General features: G+C 37.6%; 1 protein-coding gene across 1 annotated transcript in view; it reads right to left on the bottom strand.

The window, feature by feature from the left end:
- LOC122401282 (PDF receptor) overlaps window positions 1-18,970 on the bottom strand; it is a 41,301-nt gene extending 22,331 nt beyond the window's left edge. The window contains exon 1 of the mRNA XM_043403335.1: window positions 18,820-18,970. The gene's annotated coding sequence lies outside the window, so the exon portion shown is untranslated. The remainder of the gene's footprint in view (window positions 1-18,819) is intronic.
- Window positions 18,971-24,297: the final 5,327 nt, after the last annotated feature.

Here is a 24,297-nt window from a genome sequence, read left to right as displayed (position 1 = left end):
ACAGAACAAGCATTTATAACCTGTGCTTGGTGTATGAAACCATTTTGTTTTTCTTGCTTTTATGATAAAAATCATACAATGCATTGTGAAACTGGTATAAAATAATTATCTACTTTTTGTATTTATTTATACGTGAGATGTAAATATATGTGAAAATATGTGTGTAAATATGTGTGAACATAAACATTTATAACCATAACAGTATATTATTTATTTATAACAGCCAACATTTTTTATACTATAAAAAATTAAAATTAAAAATAAATAAAAATAAAAAATAAGCGAAAAAAAGAAAAAAAAACAGAATGCACACATTTCAGGAACATGAAGAACCTTCCAGGCCGAATTCTTCGACGTTAAAATACGGTAAAAATGTATTGGACGTTTGTGTTAGCCTCTCGTCGAGACCTGCAATTTAAAAAAAAACGAATTCGATCCGACAACTTCGAAATTTTAAACTTTAAAGTCATTTTTTTCAAAAATGGCTGGCCATAAACGTCTAGTATTTTATAGATCACATTTGGACATCAGCCCCTACAACTCTACCAAATTTGGTTCAAATCCCAAATTGACAGGTCGTGACCTCCCCTTGTGAGATATACTTTGCATTATTTTCTGTACGTCGAAACCGTATAAAATTGCAATGTAAATGACAGGGAGAGCCTTAGAAGTACAAAGCCGGAACGCAGAAAATTTATTTATTCATACGTTCCCATCTTCAGCCGCGTATATATCCATCGACGTTTCCTGGGCATGAATGGCTGACGTAGTTGGGAATTTGCATTCCCGAACGGCGAAACGTGATTCCTGTACGCCAGCCCGTGACGCGATTAAGCCTTCGGTACCGTGAAAATTGTCTGCACAAGTGCACCAGCGTAAAAACGAGAATACGCTTCAGGCGATAACGATACGAACGACGAAACCGCCGGTGTTTTAATTTTGGCCCCGACCCGACGTGAATGCGCCACGACCGCGAAATTGACGCTGGATTTTTCCTCTATTTTGCTGTCGGCAGATTTTCAGAACGGCAAGAGCATCCACTCGTTTACCACTTGAGAGTTCTATCGCCGACGAGCCCTCTAATCGCTTCATTTGCTTCTATCGAAAATCCGCCACGGTTTTCGTATTACGTATTCAACGGACCATTGTTCGCGAATAATTCGTTTGCAACGAAAAACGTTCCCTGGGATCGCTACACCCGAGGAATAACATATTTGGCGACGAAAAAATTGCAATGAAAAATACCGCGCGCCCGGAGGTATTACAGGAAAGTTTTGGTAACGGCACGACGACGAAGCGGAGTTTTAATTTCGATTTTAACCCAGTACGAAACGTAGCACGATCCGTGGAACCGATACCGGGGCTTTCCCACGACGAGGAAAGAGCGCCAACGGCAATTTTTCAGAACAGCATGAGCATACGGTCGTTTACCACTGGAGAACTCTATTCCTGACAAGGTTTGCAGTTGCTTCATTTATTTTTATCGGGAATTCCGTTCGCGTACGGAGTTTGCGGTTTTCGTGAAAGCATCGATACTGGAAAATTTCTATAATGGGAATAGAATGCTGGTAAAACGTGCCCGTTGGAAAATTTTGCCACCGTGAGATAGGTACCGACAAATTTTTATGAACGTAAATTATGCAAACGATTCGAATTCTTTCCGCTATTGACAGATCTAGCCGTCGTACGATGTTGTTAATATGAAAAAATTGATTAAATATAAAATTTAAATTACATATAAAACTTGCAAGGCATTTACTTTGATATTACAGGTTGACGGTGCTGTCAACCGTCGTCAGTATTGTTATTGGTTATCTCAGAGATATTATACAGGGTGTTCGGCCACCCATGGGAAAAATTTTAATGGGAGATTCTAGAGGCCAAAATCAGACGAAAATAAAAAATATTAATTTCTTAACTAAGGCTTCGTTAAAAAGTTATTAAAAAATTAAATTAAAAAATTTCAAATCAATCTGAAAAAATTATTTTTGGTTGCGGGGGTCAATTACAATCATTTTTAGTAAATACACATACCCTCGAAATCCTACCCAGTTTCGAGAAAAAAATTCGCTACCGAAAATATAATGTCTGATCGTGAATGAATGATTCCCCTGAAATTTCATGTTTTAAATAGTTCTGAAAAAATTATTTTCGGTGCAGGGGTCAATTACAATCACTTTTGGTAAATAGATATACCCCCGAAATCCTACGCACTTTCGAGAAAAAAATTCAGGAAAATGGACTTTTTCGGCAAAATTGAAAAATTTCAAATCGTTCTAAAAAAATTATTTTTAGTTGGAGGGGTCGATTACAATCATTTTTTATGAATAGATATACCATTGAAATCCTACGCACTTTTGAGAAAAAAATTCCTAAACGAAAATATAATGTATGGCCAGAAATGTGCCCCGGAAATTTCATGCGAATATTTGAAAGATCATAACTTCTAAACGGATTGGACGATTTTAATGTTTAAAAATGCAATCAACGCGTATTTTGCTAAGGAGTATGTAGAAATTCTAACAATATTGAAAAAGTTGTTCCTTGACCCCGTAAAGTGAAAAAACCCCATAAAACTGGTCCAATTTTCAAACTGCTATAACTCCTACAATAGTGAACGTATTTCATTGAAATTTAGCATGGAAGTAAAGCTCATGGATAACTACAAAAATATATTAGACAACTATTCCGTACAGCGTCAACGAAATTAGTTACACATGAAAAACCAATTTTTAAGAAAAATCCACAGGATAGGGCTTTTCGGCGAGAAAAAAAATTTCAAATCGTTCTAAAAAAATTATTTTTGGCTGCAGGGGTCAATTATAATCATTTTTCGTCAATAGACATAATCCCAAAATCCTGCCCACTTTCGAGAACAAAATTCAGTTCGGCCGGAACTTTAAACGTTAATAACTTTTTAACGAAGCCTCGATCAACAAATTGGTATTCTTGATTTCCGTCCTATTTTGACCTCTAGAATCTTCCATTACAATTTTTCCCAGTGGTGGCCGAACACCCTGCATAATTAATACGTATACGTTATTCTGTGAAAAAAAACTAAAATTTTTTGGTAAAATTTCGATATATTAGCATATTAACGAACAATTCTATAGTGTAATAAAAATTCTAAAGAGGATCCCAGGCAACGTTTTAATAACACAGCTTCTTTAAAAATGGGGACTCTTGGTAGAACAATATTCCACTGATGAAATGTAACAAGTATATGTAGATTTCTACCCTTAGTTCGGTACTTTTGGAGGAGAATAGAGGTTCAACGGTTCAACCTCGCTAGATATTCGCGTTGACAGCCTCATTTCACCGAGGATCGATTACCAGCTCCTTCACATTACCATTTGAAAGCAGCCAAGCGTAACGAGCGCGCGAAGGAAACTGGCGGTAGTCCTAACTACCTATCACGTGCACGTCGAATAATCCGGACCGAAGTTCGAAGTTCTCGAAGAACGAGACGGATTTGGCGAACGGGGCACTCTTTGTTCCGTGCGTCACTGCTAGGATATCTCCTGCTGAAATATAGGACATACGTAAAAACATTGCGAATCGATCGTAGAGACGAAAATGAGAGGAGATCGTCTAGGAGAAGAATCGAGAACAGGCGCGAATAAATAAGCAATTTGTCACTACCTTGTTTCCCGCTGCGAGGAAAGTAAAATGGAGTAGAAGTTTCCAGGAGCACCGATCTCTCGTGAACTTCGAACCTTTCAGTTTCTTATTAACGTTAGTTGACTAGTATAACAGCCCCTGCAATTCAATTTGAAACAACATTAAGTTTAACCAGTTTCGATCGATAATTTTTTTAAGAATTCTACTGCAGTTATTTATGTAAAAAATGTACGAACTCTAGAAACGCGAAAGGACTGTCGATTTCTGAACGATAGTATTGTAATTTGCCTAGCGTATCGAGAAATTAACGTCGATTGCACTCCTCTTTTGCGCCGTGACACTCTTGTTTATGGTACCGTTCCGTGGAGTTTGCTAATCTCGCTCGACGCTCCTTTGTCCCCTGCTCCGGCCACCTAACGCGGAAAGACGCGAAAAAATAACGGAGAACCTGCGAATCCCTTTTCATGATCAGAAGCGACGCAAATAGGTTCTGATGGCTCTGAAAACGAACTGGAAAATAAATACTGACGGTTTGATCGTTAATTTAGGAGAACTACGTTTTTAAACAACCATCGAGTATCGGTTTCCCTTCGAAATAGGCATACCAGCGTTTCTTATCAGTTCGATTCGATTCTTCTCGAGCCGTTAACTTTCGAAATCGAATAAGGGTCTTGAGATGCAAATGGTTCAATGCGATCTTGTAGGCGAACCTCGAATTCTATTCATGTAAAAAGACACGAGGCAGAAATTCACGGTGCGGATGCAACTGCATTTTCTGGCAACGATCCAGTCAGCACACCATTTTCTTTTTCTGCTTTCCCCCGGAGGCTGCTTGTTGGTCGCGAAATTCGACGCTGCATTTTTCTTTCTTTTTTTTCGACAAACCTGCCGTAATTGCGCCGCGAAAAACGGTCGTCGAAATCCCTGGGAATCGAAGGCAGAAACGGTGAAAATTCAAATCCGGTGGACGATCGAATCTCAATTATCGACTTCCGAACGATCGCGCGCCAAAAAATTGGTCCAAAGTGTAAAATAGTGTTTTTTTTTCTGCGCGAAACGTTCAACCACTTTCGTAAAAAGTGATTTTCGAGGATGAAAAATCTAGAGTCTATATAATTTTGATGAAATTACAAAATAGTTTAGAGGAGATAATAGCAACGAAATCACGAGCCAAGCTTCTCTCCTCATTGGATTTCCGGTTTCACCCACGACTTAATCCAATCGCATTATCGGTATCAAGATACCTGCAGCTGCGTTCGTGTACGTTCCTTAAACCACTGATTGCCATTACGCAGTTACGCCAGAAGTTCCCCTGCTCGTTAAACTACAGAGAACGACGACGACATTTACCGTGGGAACAAACGTGACGAGAACTTCCTGATGAAACCTTAATGAGTTTTGTTCCTGATGAAATTGGAGAACGGAGGGAAACTTCGGTACAGGGACACGAATAATTCGCGAATTAGGTTCGTTTCGCGGGTGTCGTTAACCGATTCTCGTGTCTTAAGGAGATACTTAAGACGAGAAATGGAGATTCTCGAGCTGCAATGGAAACGAAGCTTTCGTTTGATGAACGGAAAGAAAGCAGGAGAAAAAATTTTGCACCAAATAGAAAAACTCTGCAAATGTCAGACAGATTAATAGGTAAGATTGTTCTATAACTTTTATAGTTGATGCAAACGAAGTAGGATTGGATAGAAAATTTTTATTGTAATGTTTCTCGAATTTTTGGATTTCCAAGTAGAAGAGTCGAATATATGTCAGACTTAATGCGATAGAGGCAATATTTTCAATATCTTTCAGCAAATATGGAACTTTTCTAGATTAAAAATACCAACTAATGAACAGCCACAGAGTAGGTATAACCAGAGCCTTTTATTGTTTTAAACTATTCCTAAGTAGAAGAACCGAGGTTATATCAGGCACGATGTAACAGTTGTAACTCTTTTTAATTTCAGTAGATGGTACAAAAGAGTTAAATCCAATAGAGAAACGTAATAAAGATTGAACAGGAAAATCTAATTGCAATGTTTCTTGAGTTCTCGAATTTCTAAGTAGAAGAGTCGAATATAAATCGGACGCAATACGATTTACGAGATACGTACTTCCTATAATTGTGAGATTATTTTCAAGTAGGAACGCTCGATAACAATTAGATACGATGTAAAGTTGTTTTTAAAGTTTCCAAGTATCATCTATCGCATAGTAATAGTTGACAAAATTGCATATGTTTCTTTCGGCGTTAGAGCAACGTTGTATACCCAAGCTCCTACGGAATGAAAATTTTTATGAACAAACTTTAACCTGATACAGTTGCAGGAACCTATATACAGTAATCCCAGTGGATACGGAAACTTGTTTTGCGAGGAAATTCAGTTAAAATCTGTTCAGGATCATGCTCTTTCCCCACACGGTACACACGCCATTTTGTATTACCTATTGTTCACACATTGCTTTTGGAACTCCATAATCCACTTTATACTATTTCTCCTCCCGATAGAAAATGCTAATAACTCTGAAACAGTGATAAATATAAATGAAACCAGTATATCTCTGTTATACGTTGCCTTCGATATTGTTATCCTTCTATTTCTTTTTCGTATTTCCGTGTTTCCAATCTCACGTACTGATGTTTTGGTTTTCAATATTAACGCTAAACGACCTCGTTAAAATTAATAGAGAAAGAATTTACAATGACGCATACGTTTAGCCAGAATCCTGGTGCTGGGATGCAAAATAATAGAATTTAGTAGGTCAACGAGAAGTGACTTTCATTTACTTACAGTGATTATAAAATGTTTTTGAACTTGTTACACGACAATTCCTCGAACTAACGCTCCTGCGAATAGGTTGGACAAAGGTCGACGATTCAAGCCTACGGGCAACTCGCGTAATTAGTCAACCTGCGAATTGAACACGTTAAGTCCAGGGGACGTTGCCACCCACGCGCAGAATACATACATACGTCGCGATTTTAACGGCCAATTAACGGGAAATTTGAAGCGTGACTGACTCGTGTTTGATCTTTGCTTATAAATTTTTCATGCTAAATTTCAGGCATTATCGTACCCATGGGCTGCGGACGATGGACGAACGACAGCAGTAATGACGAAGCGGATTATATCGATTATTGGTAATATGTCCTGGATATTAACAATCGTGTCTGCATAGACCGATACACAAGATAGGATTAGTTTCAACAGATCCTTCAGGCTAATGCAATGGTCAAACTTCATGAAATTATATGCCCCAAATGTGCTAAATATCTAGGTTATGAAGGCCATTTAGTCTAAATCGATCTTTTGTGAAAAATTTTCCTGTTATCTGTCTGCAAAATTAGATCAAAACCAAATTGGAAAATCTATACGAAAAATTACTTTCAATTTACCTTCGCAGTTACGTTAGGAACGTTTGGCTCGTTTCTTAAACTTGCAAATAATTTACGATGGAGAACCATTTAATATTTCTGAACAAAATTATATTGTATTTTTTATGTAACATCAGTTACAGGGACTAACTAAAATTATCAGAGAAATTCCGTTCGAAAGTCAGGAAATGTAGCGTCTGGCTAATGGGAATTTGATTAAATTGGAACAGGAGGTCGCGCAATTAATTAATCATAGTCAGATGTGCTCTCGAAAGGTACGCCGACGTTCAACGAACCTCTCTGCGCAGTAATACAAATCGTGTTCTACTCATTATGGCGTTATTGCGCTGAAACTGCAACCTTCAACAAACTCTGGTTCTCTTTTCCTCCTTTCGTGGCCCCAAAAAGTCTCGAACTATACAAATTTCACGCCACCGAATATAAAATGCGATCTACCGGGGTCGTGTTTATGAAAGAATAGAAACTCCAAAAGCGTTGCTATCATTTTAAACCCTCAACGTACAATTTAATTCGAAATAATTTTTCAAACGTATACTATTTAATTTTTGTTTAAATTTATTCAAAATAATTTTAATATATAAGACCTGACGTCAGAGTCGTCATTGTAAAGCAAAGGGTTAACAACATTTACAAAACTACCCTTTAAAAAAAAAACAACTTATAATTTATCTATCCAAATTTCGAGGAATAAGAAAACTTTTGCTCGTCACTACCATCAGAAATATACTGTTCTTTCGTCTGATCAAATTTTGACGTCTTCTCGCGTGCGTAGAAGACGACGATCGATTAACGGGGAGCAAAACAACGTCCCAATTAAGAAATTAGAGTGAATTCGAGACGAGTCGTACTTCTTAATGGCGGATTATTTAGCCCCCGAACGAATGCATCAGAAGCCAGAAGTTCAATATTCTTCCGACGAACGACCCCCCGTCTTTGCACGATCGAAGAAAATACGTGATTGTCGTTGGTGATCCTGAAATAGTCGTCTCCTTTTTTTTAATATCACTGTCGCGCGATACTTCGAGCCGTTTCTATGAAAATAAATCGTCTTCAATTAGATTTTCACAAGATCTACCTGTCGAATTATTACCTCGAGATGGTCTACGAATTTGCAGAGGTTTCGAAAACTTTCCCTCGTCAGCCATACGTTAATTTTATAATTATCAACGAACGAAAGACGAACGATTTTGGGTCAGCCAAGACCCAAAGAGTTAAATGACTCGTCTTGTATATTATTTCCAATTCTTCTATGCTACGAACAAGCTTTCAGTAGACATTAGAACAAAGCTAAATTGCAGTCGATTTATAGAATTTTGAGAGAATAAAATATTTTTAATTTTTAATTAAAGAAATTTTTCACTGTGGCTCAGTTTCTTGGGACATCCTGTACGATATCTTGGAAGCTTTACTTTTTTGCAAGGGCAGCGCGCATACGAACTTGTTTTTGCCTCGGAATCGCAGTCTCTTAGTAAAATTTACCTTTTACGAGTGTTTGGCCTGCGTGCACTGGGAGCACTCCCTTTCTGAATTATTATTCAACGTATTTTCCAACCGTGCACGCGTTGCTCGAGACATAATTCTGCTGCATTTAAACGCTAAATACAGTGAGCGAAATTCGTATAAACGCACATCAAATTTTACTAATTTTTTCTCTCATTTGAAAGTAGAAAACTGGCAATGTTGTCAGAAAGCTTTGTTTTATTTACATGGCTTCAATTGTCAACATTTCTATGTTTCAATTTGTTTTACTTACTTATACAGGGTGTTCGGCCACTCTTGGGGAAAATTTAATGAGAGATTCTAGAGGCCAAAATAGGACGAAAATCAAGAATATTAATTTCTTAATTGACGCTTCGTTAAAAAGTTATTAAAAAATTAAATTCAAAAATTTCAAATCGTTCTGGAAAAAGTATTTTCGGTTGCGGGGGTCAATTACAATAATATTTGGTGAATAGACCTACTCCCGAATTCCTACCCACTTTCGAGAAAAAATTCAGTACGCGCGGAACTTTAAACGTTAATAACTTTTTAACAAAGAATTCATCAACAAAATAGTATTCTTGATTTTCGTCTTATTTTGGCCTCTAAAATCTCCCATTAAAATTTTTCCCAGGGATGGCTGAACACCCTGTATAGTCAAGAAGCAGAGTAAAACGTTCGTAATAGTGTTTGTAAGTGAGAAATTCGTGTAAACACAGTGCTTTGTTTCGATTAATATTGAGAGAAATAAAAGTGGTAAGTGCTTTATATTATTGAATTATGTAGTATTAAACTGTATTTAGTAATACATTTAATAATACATTTGTTTTGATAAAAAGGAGAAAAAGCAAAGAGGCTTAGCGAAGACAAAAAAGCTACAATAGCAATTTTAAATAAAAGATGTGAATCAAATAGAAAAATAGCAAAGAAAATTCATTGTCAGAGTGAACGAAATTTCTTAAAACTGAAAGAAAATTATGGAAATAAATGTGCTACAACAGAAAATTCTAAAATAACGAAATGGTAGAAGAATATTATTTTCTATGAAGCTACAAAAAATAGATTAATTACAAGTCAAATTGTTGCGAAAATACAATAATCGATCACAAAGCGTCGTGTTCAATAAATTTGACATAATAATCCCAACGTAGTTTTTAAAAAACGTCAGAAAAAGCCGATGTTGAAAACGCATCATAAGGTTGATCGCTGGATTGATGAATGAAAGAGAATCATTTTTTCGGACGAGAAAAAATTCAATTTAGACGGTCCAGATGAATACAGTTCCTACTGGCACGATTTACGCCAAAAAAATGATCCTAAATTATCCAGCAATTTCCATGGTGGAAGTGTGATGATTTGGGGAGCATTTTCTTCATTCGGTGTTTAAATATCGCGTGAGTCCGAGACGGAGAAACTCGGCCGGGTTTCTCGTATCTATTTTGAATTCGCGTAATTCTAGAAGGTTGTGCTGGCTTCGAATTTTTTCGTCGTTCAGATTAGTATACCGCGGCCATTTACGTGTTTTTGCTATCTAGCTTCACTGGAATTCTTGGTTCTTAGAACAATTTCCAGAAATTGTGTTGTTAGCGCCGAGAGAGAGAGAGAGAAAAATCGATCTATCAAATAGAGATCAACAGCCGAAACGCGGCAGCGCTATGCTGTGGCTATGCGGCGCGTAGCCGCCCGGGCCCAGGAGCGCGATGCGACGCTACGCGGCTCTGCGCCTGCGCGACGGAGCCCTGCCGCGGGCCGCGGCCGTCGATGCTTACAGATCGTTAGGGATCATTCGTGAGCCGTCAGCGATCGGGAGCAGATTCTGTGACGATCTCGTTCCATTTTCGTACGACACTCCGAGGAGTATGAGCCTATCTCTCTCCTCGTAATCGAATTAAGTTTGCGGACATTGATTTATTTATGGAAAATCTCGTCATAGCGACTTGAGATTTTCCCACAAAAAAAACAATCTGCCTGTTGTTGTAACGATCGCTGTGCACGCCTCGCGTGACGCGATCGTAGACGCAGGATTGTGATTGAATGTTGCAGTTCGTTGCCGCGACTGCGACGTTAGGAATTCGGTATTAATCACTTTGAGTCTCTTTCAATTTAATACAGTTTGAGCCACTAGAAAGTAGATACCGATATACTGGTATCGCTTGGTAGTGGTTCGCCGTTCGAAGGGATCGAAGAACCCACTCGAATCACCCGTCTGGTGTACCACATAGAGTGTACCGACCAGTGGAGTGGAAGTTTCGACGATCCGTGTGAGCTATACGACGTAGGAGCAACCGGAAGGTAGAGACTCAGGTATTGGTATCACCTCGTAGTGCTTTCCGTGCATCGGGCTTCGGAGAACCCGTTCCAGTGATCCCGTCGTGAGGTGATAATCGTTGAGCACAAGCGTACGGTGGAGCAAAGAGGTCGAAGAGTCATCCTTCCACCTCTACACCCACTACCAGCTGTGAGTCGACCACACTGGGCTGTGACCGTAGGGTGGTTGGTGTTGCAGAGGACGTCGTCCTAATCCGGCGAGCCGCAGGCCAGCTCCCTGTTCCATAGGAGCCTCCGTCGAGGTAGCCACGGATGGCTGCCGGGCATTCCTTCTGAATAAGGAATTGCTGTCGAGGCAGCTGCGTGAGCAGGCTGCAGGTCGCCCTTGGGGGGTCGCCGTCGAGGGACCCGAACCAGGACAAGAAGTCCTCTTGCGTGGGTGGCATCCTAACGTCACCTGCACGGTGAGCGTGCTCGCGGGATATAGCCACTTGGAGCCTTACAACCTCCATTTTGGTTTCCCGTCCATGGCATTGCGAAGCGAACCCGGTAGATCAGAGGAAAACCTCGTTTACTCGGTTGTGCGCATCGGTGATATCGTAGAAATCGAATATCACCGACCAGAAAGCAAAATTATACAGTCCACTTACTATTGCGCTAAATTGCCAGTTAGCTCTCCCCTCCCACATTAGACTGTCGCTGGAGCGCGAGGTAAGCAGCTGACGACTGTGTAAACGTTGACTTGTCCGCAAAATATTTATTTACCGGAAACTTTTGTTACAGAAAGCCCCGAAGCAATAAACAAGCGGGAAACGTAAAGAGGAGACGAGGCCGAACCGAGCCGCCGTCCCATTAGTCTTTAATTTCCGTTTTTTGTTTAGTTTAACATTTTTTACAATTTATATTATATTAATATTTTTGTAATAAAATAAAACTTGATTGAAAACTTGTAACAATTTCTCTACCCTGTCTTTTCCCTCATCCGGAACCACGTTAGAGTCCCTTAGTACTCTAATATACGGAAAACTAAAAATTTTTTTTATTAAGGGGCCTTTTTACCTTGTGGGATTTAAAAAATCAAATTTTTTTTTTCATTTCTTTTTAGTATGTAGTTTTGAAAATATATCTACCAAATATTAAATTGAAATTTGAAAATTAACGAAGTTATAGCCTGCTGAAATGTACCGCGCGCAGGTATAACAACTGGACGTGAAACTTTAAAGCTGTTTTTCTCGAAACTACATTTTTCGGCACTGCATATGTGATAACGAAAAAACTATTCAAGATATCAACATGAAATTTACACAGTATCTTTAGATCTAGTCTCCCTATAGCATGAACTACGATAATTGCGATATATGCAATACTTCTTCTTTTATTAACAAAAAAGCAACCGAATATATGAAAATATTCAGTATTTTTTCGTAAAATAGCTGCCATTTTTTGTTTTTTTGAAAAGATCCTAGTTCATGCTATAACCACACTCATCTACATTAAGAATATCGTTGGTTTTTGGATTTCGGATAACTTGTTCGCAAGATATCACATACGCAGTCGAGCGCCGTTCGTAAAAACTGTTGTTTGTTAATCAACAAAAACAGCGTAATCAATAGATATTATGCGTTGCAAAAATTCATGAATATAGTTAAATATACAATAATAAATGTATCTACAAAACACGGAATTAATCGCTCTTTAATAGCCCACAAAAAAAAATCACAAAGAAACATGTATTTTTCGTGCCTACAAGGTAGAATGGCCCCTTAAGAGGAAAATAAATTCGAAAAAGTACGTCGACATGTTAGACGCAGCATTAATTCCATTTTTGGAAGATACAGTTGGTGAACGTGAATTTATATTTTAACAAGACAACGCAACAATCCACGTTTCAAAATATTCCCGCGAGTGGTTTAAGGCACGGGACATCCCTTTAATTGAATAGCCTGCATGTAGTCCTGACATGAACCCCATTGAAAACTTATGGGGTATAATGGCCAGAAATATATATGCAAATGGCCGCCAATTCACCGATACTGCTGCTTTGAAAGAAGAAATTAAACGTTGCTGGGAAGAGATTCCTATTACTATAATAAATCTCATAAATTCAATGCCGAGTCGAATTTTTGGGTTGATTCAAAATAATGGAGGTCATACAAAATATTAAATTTATAATTATAATATAAGTTTAGTTTTATTTCGTTTTTTCTTTAGGTGCGTTTGTACAAATTTCACTCACTGTACATCCACTGAGACTTTCACCTGTTTGTTGCAATTACAGCAGCTCTGTGAATTGTAATTTACAGGGGAAGTCACATCGACCACAACTATGTTTCTGTAAATTAGATCACAAAAGGTCCGTTGCTTCCAATTTTCCATCGTTTTGCGATGCGTTCGAGCTTCGTTAACCCCTTGCCTTACGATTTAATTTCCAACTGTGCGTGCCAAAAGCGACACCAAGGTTTGGCCTGGTAGACTTATCACGTCTGAGACGTCTTATTCATGTTTAGCCCGGTAGACTTATCATGTCTCTGAGACGTCATTGTAAGCTAAGGGGTTAATGGTAACGTAAGTTTCAAGCAATCGACACCGAGCTCGATCGAGAAAACGCGTCGTTACTATCGGTGACACGCTAAACCAAAACATTTACGTTCGTTAAAATTACGATTCCCGCCGCGGGTCAATCGGACAACCAAACCGCGATTCAATTATGCCACAGCCTTGGGACAACACACCGAAAACGTGACTACGCAATCGCGGTTCATGAACCATGAAGCATTTCACATGATCACAGTTAGAAACACAAAGGTATCGTTGCTCCGCAAGCAACGACGTGACCAACTGAATTTGGAAACACGAGATCGGAAATTATTTACCAACTGAATTAATTCCAAACGACCTACATCCATTTTGGAAGCGATAACGCGGACAACGAAGCCTAACCCGGGGACAAAAATGATTGCTTGTCGGAGGAAAATGCTTGACAATGGCAATTTCCGGAGCTCGTCGTAAAAAAAAGTAAAATTCCTTTCATTTTCACCGAAAATCGTTTTCCAAAGTGTTAAACCATCGTAGCTAATGACGATCTAGTTGTTGAAATATTGTAATATTCTACTTAAAATGTTGAGAAAGATAATACGAATTTTCTATATAATGCGTGTTCCCAAGATAAACTCCTTTCTGATAGAAACTGGCTTGAAAAACGAGTAAGAGTTCGTGTGCGTCACCGATAACTGATATTTCGATCAATGGAGACCGTACACAGGCTCTAGCTTGTCCTACAAACGGTTACAATAGGCGAAGAATTATTAATTGTATGCACACAGAGCGCTTTCTCAGAGAGAATGTGTAACGTTGATCCTTTCATACGGTAACAAGAATTTTGAATAGCGATGTATCAAAGGTAGCGGGACATTCTGGCGAACTTACGATTTATAAAACGAGACGGTTTCGAGAAGAATCGTGACAAGAAGGTATAGTTTCCGTGGAACTAATATTTTTTACAAATGACGTGCAATTTTTTGAGCCAAAGAATCACGGAGAACAAAATTCTGAAAAATTCGAGGCCCGAAGACGACGGAGATTTAAAGTCTTTGACACTGGAATAGCAATGATTTTTCTGTCTGAGCAAATTAAACGAAATCAGCGTCACATTGTTCGCGTGCTCGATTTTAATTCTCGTTGTTAATCCTTGCAACACTTCACCTTCAACCCCCTCTCAAAGTGCATTAAATGAGTACAATACACCGGAAACCGAATATACAGGCTGCTCAACCGATTCTGTCGCGAGGAGTGTCGTTGCTATTAATCGAGTAGTTTGCGAGTAACGAGAAGAACAAATGAATGATAACTACGTTGTTCGCGACCGATGAATAAATCAATCGTATTCGTAATTCGAAACAACTTTCGCGCGGTTCTGTTGCAGGCACATTTGCATTTAACGTTACTTGAATAATAATTATTAACTGTGTTTCGTGCGTTATCGATGTAAAAATTATGTAAATTTTCTTCTTCACTTTACATAATACAACAATACATGCGGAAATAAAAAAGACTTTTTTGTACAGTTTGAAAATAACGCGCACGAATAAACTGAGGGAAGTCGTAAGAGTTTATTTCGTTCGAAATTCTCGAGTTTCGATACTGTTATTTATTTATTTACTGGTTATTACGCCCTTCGATATAATACTGTTACATAATATGTGCAAATGTCTGATTAATTGCGTATGTTATACGTTGCAGTGCGTTCAACACTAGTGACATGTTTTTTAAAGGAATACAGAGAACCGCTAAAGAAGTCCAAACACTAGTTAAACTGGTTGGACAGGGATACAATTAATACAATTATTGTATGTATAATGTCATTTGAATGTTGAAATATGGAATAATTCCGTATTTCGAGTAATTCTCGCCGGAGCATTAAATTTAACTAATTGTAAAATTTCGGGACAATTTACATAGATATTGATAATTTTATACACAAACAACATACTATGTATAGTTCTACGTTGTTCAAGCGTAAGAAACCCTAATCCCGACAAAATTACGTCATATTGATGACAAGTAATTGGAATGGGACAACCCATCTTATAGGAGACGATCCGTAGGAATTTCTGGTGAATTCTTTCAATGCAGTCTACATGGGTCTGGTAGTATGGGCTCCAGATAGGGGAACAATATTCAAGGTTTCGAAGAACTAGAGCATTAAAGAGAATATACAATGTGTTCGGGTTCCTGAAATGTGTTGACATTCTTTTGGAAGCTAATAATGTAATATGTTTAATATGACTAAGGAACGAAAAGTCAGAAGTGAATATAACTCCAAGATCTCTTATGCTAGTGGCATCTTCCAAAAAAGTACCATACAAGGGGTATTCTTACGATGAAAACGCAGAAATTTACATTTCTGTATATTTAAACTCAAATAATTGGTCTCGCACCAGTTGCTGAGATTTGTAACGTCTTACTGCAGTTTGATTGTATCATCAGAAGATTTAATATTAAGAAACATTTTAACGTCATCCGTAAATAGTAGAAAGCGAGAATGGTTGAAAACCACGGTAATATCGTTAATAAATAAGATGAATAATAAAGGACCCAAATGAGACGCCTGAGGAACGCCGGACGAGACAACGATTTCTTTAGAGATTACACCCTTATATCTCACCAAACGAGCATAATCCCGTTAATACCTAGGGAAGATAATTTGTTTATTAAAATATTGTAACTGGCGGTGTCAAAAGCCTTACAAATATCCGTATATATAACATCCACTTGACCACCTCCATCAAGACTATTGGCAACATAATTAGTATAAATTGTAAGATTAGTAAGAGGAGATCTTTTGGTGACAAAACCATGTTGTTCGTTTATAATGATGTCGAAAGTCAGTGACGAAAGTTTACCTGCTATTATGGCATCTAATATTTTTGGCATTACATTTTGAATGGAGATAGGCCGGTAATTGATAATGTTGGCTTTATCACCAGATTTATAGATCGGACAAACAAGATTTGATTTCCATCTGGTGGGGATGGTCCCAGTTGATAAAGATAAATTAAAGAGAATCCAGAGGATACGAGACATAATGAAATGACAAGATTTAAAAAATATTGGAGGTAAATCGTCATCACCTGGGGTTATCGAATCGTGGCTTCAAATTTCGAATCTCTGTCCACGATGAACCTAGAACGATACAAGTTTTTAAGGACGAGGCAGCGAAGTCGCTGAAACACGCTGTACGTTTTGTCTTTCCTAAATATCTGTTGGGCTAATTAGCGCACTATCCCGCGTGTATTGTTGACGAGGGCCTATGTTACGAATGCACGTTCGCGTTCGGAGCCTTGACCTGGATGAACGCAGCCCCGACGATCGAAATCCCTCGCGAATTCGGCGAAATTATCGGCCAGAACAGTGATTCTTAACCCTTTTGACCTCGCTGTAGTCACAGAGTTACAGACTAGTGAGTCTAGAAATCGATTCCATTTGCGTTTCTTGGTGGAGTGAATAGTATAATCCAATATTCGAAGACACTGTGGCTCACGAATTCGTGCAAGGGCGACTAATCGTTGCTTTAAAACGACGACCGTGCGACCCAAAACCGCGACAATAGCTACGGAATGGTTAAATGTCCAAGTTTCGACCAAGGGGAAGCTACATCCAAGAAGTACAACGCGATGAAGTTTAATCAACGCGATTAGTTCACGCCTCGAGGAAACCGCGATGTTCTTATCTCCGCTTAAACGATAACAGGAATCGGGAATTGCATCGACAAAACCAGCAATTAATTTAATCGCATTCCTACGCGTGACGGGAGGAATCTGGAAGCCGAGTAAAACGAACAGAAAAAAATTTTATAAACACGCACGAAACATTTTCGGGACCATAATTCGATAATACTGGCAACCACAATTTCACCTACGATAACGCGCCAGTAAAGAAATTTTTAATTAGTTCGAAACGAGAATAACGAAACAGTCGGAACCGACGAGCTCGTTTTTAATCCCTCGTCGATAACCGTGAAATTAATATTAGTTTTCAACGCGAGATAATTGGGATTACAAAAATAAAATCGCGATGCTTTTTTTAGTAATCGACGTTACGTTGACTATTTCTTTTTCGTACAGGAGATATCGGTTCTGGAAAATATTGGTACTTCAAATGATAATAATTTACGTTCGAGTTGTCTTCCCACGTCAGAACGATTTGTTTCCAACGTAGAATAGGATAGTCTTCCAATAAACCACAAACAATTCCTCCTCTAGCAACGAGATAACTTTTTTTTTATTCTCTTCGTGAAAGCATCGTCGAATTACTTCCTCGAATTACAGGACAATCGTGCAATGTAACATCGATCGGACGTATTAAGTATCTCGACATTTTATACTTTGATTTATGCCGGATCGTATATTTATTTTTATTCAAAACAATATTAGACTTTCTCCCTTAACCGTTTGCAATCTGAAAATAATTATTAAACTGCGACTTTAAAAATTAAAATGTGTCTATAAATGCCTGTGATTCAAATTTTATTCATAAATTTAATTTGCGTTATTACAAATGATGCTCGAATTAAGTTTGGATACGTATGTGTGTCGCCATAGTAGCGCCAGTGGAGCGCAAAGGGTTAAATTGAGTGACCCAGTAGTCCAGGTAAATATTTGCGCCGACAACTCGGACAAAAGCGAGTAGCGCGACTCTGCGATGGCCAGACCGACTCAAGAAATCGCTGAAATCGCTCGTCAACCATCGAGTTCAGAGAACAAACGCGTAATCTGATTCGCAAAACATTAATTACACTCTGTAGCTGTCGAGACTGGAACGTTTTTTTGTCAAAAAGGAACAATTGCACGCGAAAAAATCGATCGGCAACGATTCACGCATTGATGACTCGAAACTTGTTTAATGGATGCCTGCACTCTTAATGGTATTAAAACCGACAAAAAATATATGTTCCCCCAACGTTGTTTATAGTCTCTTTAATAAATCTGTGTACCGTACGAGAACCGAGTCGACGATTCATAATCTTGTAAATACAGATTGAAGCGAACTGATTGAAAATTATTAAAACTACTTGCAGTTTGAATGTAGATTGTTTTTATACGAACACAAACGTTTTACTGAAAATATTATGCTCATATGTTAATTGGCTAAGTAAAATTTGAGATGAATATTGCAATTTTGTTTAAATTTAGTCTCTTAAACACGAGAAAATAGACTGACCACTGAATTAATAGGATTAATGACCTTTCTCTATGAACATCATTCACATAAAAATTGACACGAATTGTTGGTTCTGGATTAAGTGATCGACAACCTTGAGGGATGAGACTAGAAAATAACCCTTTAAAATCTTCCCTCCTTCCTAAAAAAAAAGGGACGAAAGTAAACGAAAGTTCGAGTTGTCTGATTTCTGAAGAAGACCCAAACAATCCTTTTAGATCTCTCGAGAAAGGAACAGAATAAGACGCAGCTAAAATGGGGAAACGTATTCAACGAAACGAAGCGAAGAAGAGTTTAATTTAATTGTAAATATAGAAAGTTGAAAGGTACTGGTAAAGACTCACCGGATCTCGTCGGTGAAAACAATTCCTGATTTCTTTCATCCGGATACTTGGTACTTGGTCCCGCGTCGAGTAATTGATGATCACGGATCGACGGAGTTCGAGCACCCCCTTGCCCAAGAGGAACGACGCGACCGTATCAAGGTGCGCGCGGCAACTGATCCAGACTGGTGGGGATCGCGTGTAGTCGCGCAAGGAGTAGATCCCTTCCCCTTCCATCGCCTTCCAAGGGTTGCTCGCGCCTCTGTCGATCATCGTCCATGCGAACCGATAACAACAATCAGGGTTCCGAGAATTGACACGTGTAACGAACAATCCTTTATTGCCCGTTTAATTTTGACAAGGAGGCGTAGTTCTCCCAAAATAGGAACAGAGGATGGGAACCCACAGCGCTCTGGATTAAAATCAACGTTACGGCATAAAGTTCTATAATAATATTGACTAAAATAGCCTGGGGTCATTAGATTCTTTCATTTTTTACAAATCAAAAATAGCAATTTGTTGATCGAGGCTTCGTTAAAAAGTTATTAACGTTTAAAGTTCCGTCTGTAGAACTTAAAAATTAATTTATCTTCCTTGAACATTTCGCGAATCGTTAATTCTATTATTTTCACAGTCTTTCTTTCGTTACGGATTTTATCAAATTTGCAATATTATCGTTCTGCTGCTACATTAACGTCCCGATGTTTACACTCGCACCCCGTGGCTGCATTTCAAGTGCTTTGTTCTCGCGAAAGTAAAACACTCGAAATTACCACTCTGATTCAGATTAATATCTCCATTCGCAAACGGAACTGGGTCAATATGACGAATCGAATACAATCTCTGTAAATGGACGACTCTGTAAAATCGACTTTAAAAACGGTAGAATACGACTTGGACATACAGTCACGTCGGTATTTAAGTTGACACTTATCATTTTTATAAAATAGCCGCAAAAGAATACAATAAAAATAAATAAAATACGAAATGTTAACAAAAATAAATTTATTCGGGTCTTAAGTAGATAATGTCATCTTAATAATTATGTTCATTTGAGTAACAATAGCATTAACAAATATTTTCTAATTAACGTCCATCGGAAAGTAAGTTGACAATGTTTATAAAGTAAATTATAATTCTATAAATAACAATAAAAAAAATATTAAATAAGCAGTTTGATACCCTTTGGCTTTAATTATTTGACATACTGTGCATTAATTTTTTTAACGTTTTGGGCTATATTTCATCCCATGCCTTTTTTAGTGCGGCTATCAATTTTGGTTTTGTATAGCGGCCCGATTTTGGTATTTTTTGATCGAGTTCGTCCCATAAGTGCTCAAACGGATTGAAATTGAAACACTGCGGTGGCTAAGAAAGCAGCGATATATTGTTTTCGTCGATAAATATTTTAACGATCTTTACATCCGTGTTTCACGGTGGAGGTGATAACATTTTGTTTAAAAGTTTCTCCTTCTTTTCTCCACACATATTTCCTTTGTTTGTTTGATTGTAATTCAAACTTTGACTCATAACTCCAAATTATGAATTCCTAGATTGCAGTCGGTTTATTAAAATGCTTTTTTGCAAAATTTAAACGTTTGCGAGCATTTGTTTCGGAAATGTGTGGCTTCTTCCTAGATATTCGATCATGCAACCCAGCTTCGTATAAATAGGATTTTATTTGAGTGGTCCCTATTGACAGATTTAAATCTTCTTTGAGCTGTTTGGCAGTAATAAATGGTTCTTTTTTTTTGTTATTTTAACAATTTCTCGATCCTGACGGGGAGTTGTTTTTCTTTTTCTTCCCGTTCTAACTGAATATCAGGTTTCCCAGTAGTCTCTATCTTTTTATAAATTTTTCGCACCCCTTCCTTTGATATCCTAAAATCTGTGGCAGTCTGTTGCAAATTTTGGCTTTATCTTCTTTTTTTATAAACTATTAACCTTTCAGACTCGTGTAATTCCTGTATTTTCGGCATGCTACAAGTAACCAATTCGTAACAATAACAATACATAACAAAAAACACATTATATAAGAGACTAAATACATTATCAAGTTACTAAATGCGCGTTTAATAACGAAATTTTATTAATAAAACAAAAACTTGTTTACGTCAACTTACTTTCCGACGGACCAAATTTAGGGAATACTTTTACAGATTGACTGTTATTTGATTGCACGCGGTGTTTTCGCTTTGATGCTCACTGGTATACTGAGGCATTTCTTGTACATAATGTAAACAATGTCAGAATGTACGGATGGACGCGTACAAGTGTTTAAATTATGGAACAATATCCTCAATACCAGAAATATAACAGCGTCAACATAAATACCGGCGCGTCTGTAGGTGCAAGTAGAAACACTTGTGTATGGTCAGACGCTACGGAACAATTTTCAAATTCGACGCGTGTGTTATACAATAATTATAATTAGGGTAATGACAGCGTCCTTTATAGCTAAAATTTATCCAGTTCTAATTTCGTAGTGTTTATGAGTTTGCTACAACGAATGCTCCCTCGGTACAAATCGCGTTCGTCTACGAAACGAACGTCCAACATGCAAATTGCAGTTTTACATGCCCCTAATCTCCTCAACTTTGGACTGTTTTTACGAGTAATTCATCCCCGTAATCCTGATTACGCAAATGCAAGGATAGGGGGTGGAAAAAATAGACAGCGGCCTGGGAGTGCATTAATTAAACGGATCGTGGATTACGAAACATCCCCGGGGCTGTTAATTAATTCAAATAATAGGACGGTCCGGCGTCGATCTAGTGAGATTCCATTGATTCCCAAATACAATGGCTCGTTGTTAGGAGGAACGTTTACGTAAGTCGATGCGTGGATCACGCGGCCCTTTCAGACACGTGATCCACACGCACGTGCCACGTGACAAGAGGAACAATTCTTTCTTACCTACGAAAACCGAATACAAGCCTTCTTACCGCGTGACTGTGCCTTCGCCCTCTCGAGCGTCGCATTGCGTAACGTTCGAAGGAAGAAAATCCTTCGCTAAATCCACCCACCCGTTGTCCCAGTTCTTTCAAGCTCTGTTTTGCTAAATATATCCCCCAGGCTGCCTCTATTTTATTTGCGAAAACCTAAAATTAAATCCTCCTGGATAAATGCACGGTAAACCGGAGTTAAATAAAATCGTGATCATTTTCGCCTACTACAGTTGCCCTCCTATCGATATAAATAAAACTGTTACATTTTTAGGCGATATTTACTTTTTTTCACGATACTACAATATTCCAAACATTGAAAACGTTTCGACTAAATGTCCTAATAAATACTTATGGGTATTAGTAATATTACAAGGGCAACTGGAAAATTGCAATACACCGTACATGTATAATGTTCTGTGATATATGAAAAATAATAAAATCATCGAGGATTTAGATATTCTTATATCCCAGAATAAGTGTCCCTATTTTACATATACCTGATCCATAACTTTTTACCGGCAATGTATACAGATGAATGCGAGACTCGTGCATAATACAAACTACGCAACAGCTATTGACGTAACATCGTCTATACGGCACATAATATTGCTGAAACATGTCCGGAATATTGTCTCGTAATATGGGGATACTCGATGAAATATCTCTAAAAAATTACAACATTTTCACCTTCTCCGTTTGCGATATCTCTAAACCTTTGCAGCAAGATTTCTGCGACCTCCGTTTCTAATACAGAGTGTCCCAACATCAGCGGTACAAGCGAAAAGGGGGTGATTCTAGATGAAAAAACAAATCGAAAATAAACAATAAAATTTTTTCATTTAAGATTTCGTTGTCGAGAAAATCAGTTGTGAATTGATCTCGATACAAATAACACTAATATCATTAGTATCAACATAATGTATTACCTCTGTTTATGGATTTAAAGTAGATTTAAATGAAAATAAGGTATGTAATTTAGTTATTAAACTAACTTAATTCATTCAAAAGTTGTTAAAAATTGCCCATTCTGCTACATATACAACTCTCTAAATTAGATTTGTATAAACTAATGGATTCTAATGTATTCTGTATCTTTAATTTTTCAAATGCCAAATGATTCTCGCTTTTAATTGAAGAGTGCATAAAGTATTCTTCTTATACTCATTTGTTTTGACATAACCCCATAGATATACATCAAGGAGCATTAAATATGGGGAACATGATTAGTCAAAATTGAAGATAATAACATACTAAGACAACAAATAAAATTATGATACGTTCTCAGGAAATCATGTCAACATGAGTGTACTGAAGTACAGAAAACATAATAAAAGCCTGTATCGAAATCTATTTATCTAAGCCATAGTTATGAATTTCACAGTTGATTTTCTGGACAACGGAACCTCAAATGAAATAATTTTATTCTTTATTTTCAATTTGTTTTTTCATGTAGAATCACCTCCTTTCCGGTTGTACCACCGATGCTGAGACACCCTGTATATTTAAAACATTAACAGCAACATTTCTGCATCCGCCGTTTGCAATATTCCTCACTACCTGTAACATTTGATTGATGCAATGATATAAATATATGTATATATATTAAAAGAAAAACAGCATTTTAATGTAACCATTACTTTATTATATGCTAACGTATGATATTTTTAGTGTAATACTACATTGTATTTAGATTCTATGTAAGTTCTGTTCACCAACATCATTCTCGAGCTATTTGCTTCGTAATAGAAAAATGATTTCTTAATATCGTACAACTTCAAGTTGGTTCATATTTTCTCGCGAAATGATGTTTCGTCTTTTCGAGAGATGAGTTTCAGCAAAGTTTAACGAGAAATCGCAAACTTCAACCAGAACGTTGATATGTTATTAGTGTTAGGCGAATACCAGCGTAACTAACGACAGCATAGTACTTTTACATCTAGAAATCGTATTCGAAAAAGTGCTTTGTAAATCAAAAAATATTGCAAATAATGGCAGGTATGGACTAAGGAGACTAGAAGACTGAAGCTCCAGGGACTCATTTTGTCAAATATCAAAATAAATGTTTACCAATTCTTATAATCCAAGTAGCTACATTATTGCAATATTACAAATATAAATGCAACAATATTCCTCCAACTATCTATACGATTAAAATATTGCTAAAATCTCGTTAAACAAACACGGTCAAAAATAAAGTCGTAGTTTCGTTAGACATTCGTCCCGATCCCTTTCAATTTGGAGTTCACAATTTCGAATTCAGCAGGCAATCAATTTAATGGACAGTCAAGGAGTTGTATAATTGGGTCGAGCGACTCGAAACATACTTTTATTAATTTCATAACGATTCCAAAGACAATTAAAAGTTTGGCCCTACTTCGTTATCACGAGAAACAACGATGACCAGACCCCGGGTAATTATCTTATTGAAAATATTCGACTCCAGCAACTTTCTAAGTCCTACCGACCTTTTGATTAATATTTCTTGGCGAAATTAACGTCACACGCAATTGAAATTGTACCGATAACGCTAATTACTACTAATTTTGTTTTG

This window comes from Colletes gigas, unplaced genomic scaffold, assembly GCF_013123115.1.
Source record: "Colletes gigas isolate AHSC1104 unplaced genomic scaffold, ASM1312311v1 Colletes_gigas_Sc00023, whole genome shotgun sequence".
Taxonomy (NCBI): Eukaryota; Metazoa; Arthropoda; class Insecta; order Hymenoptera; family Colletidae; genus Colletes; species Colletes gigas.
Note: the sequence above shows the minus strand (reverse complement) of the source record. Positions and strands in the feature narration are given on the sequence as shown.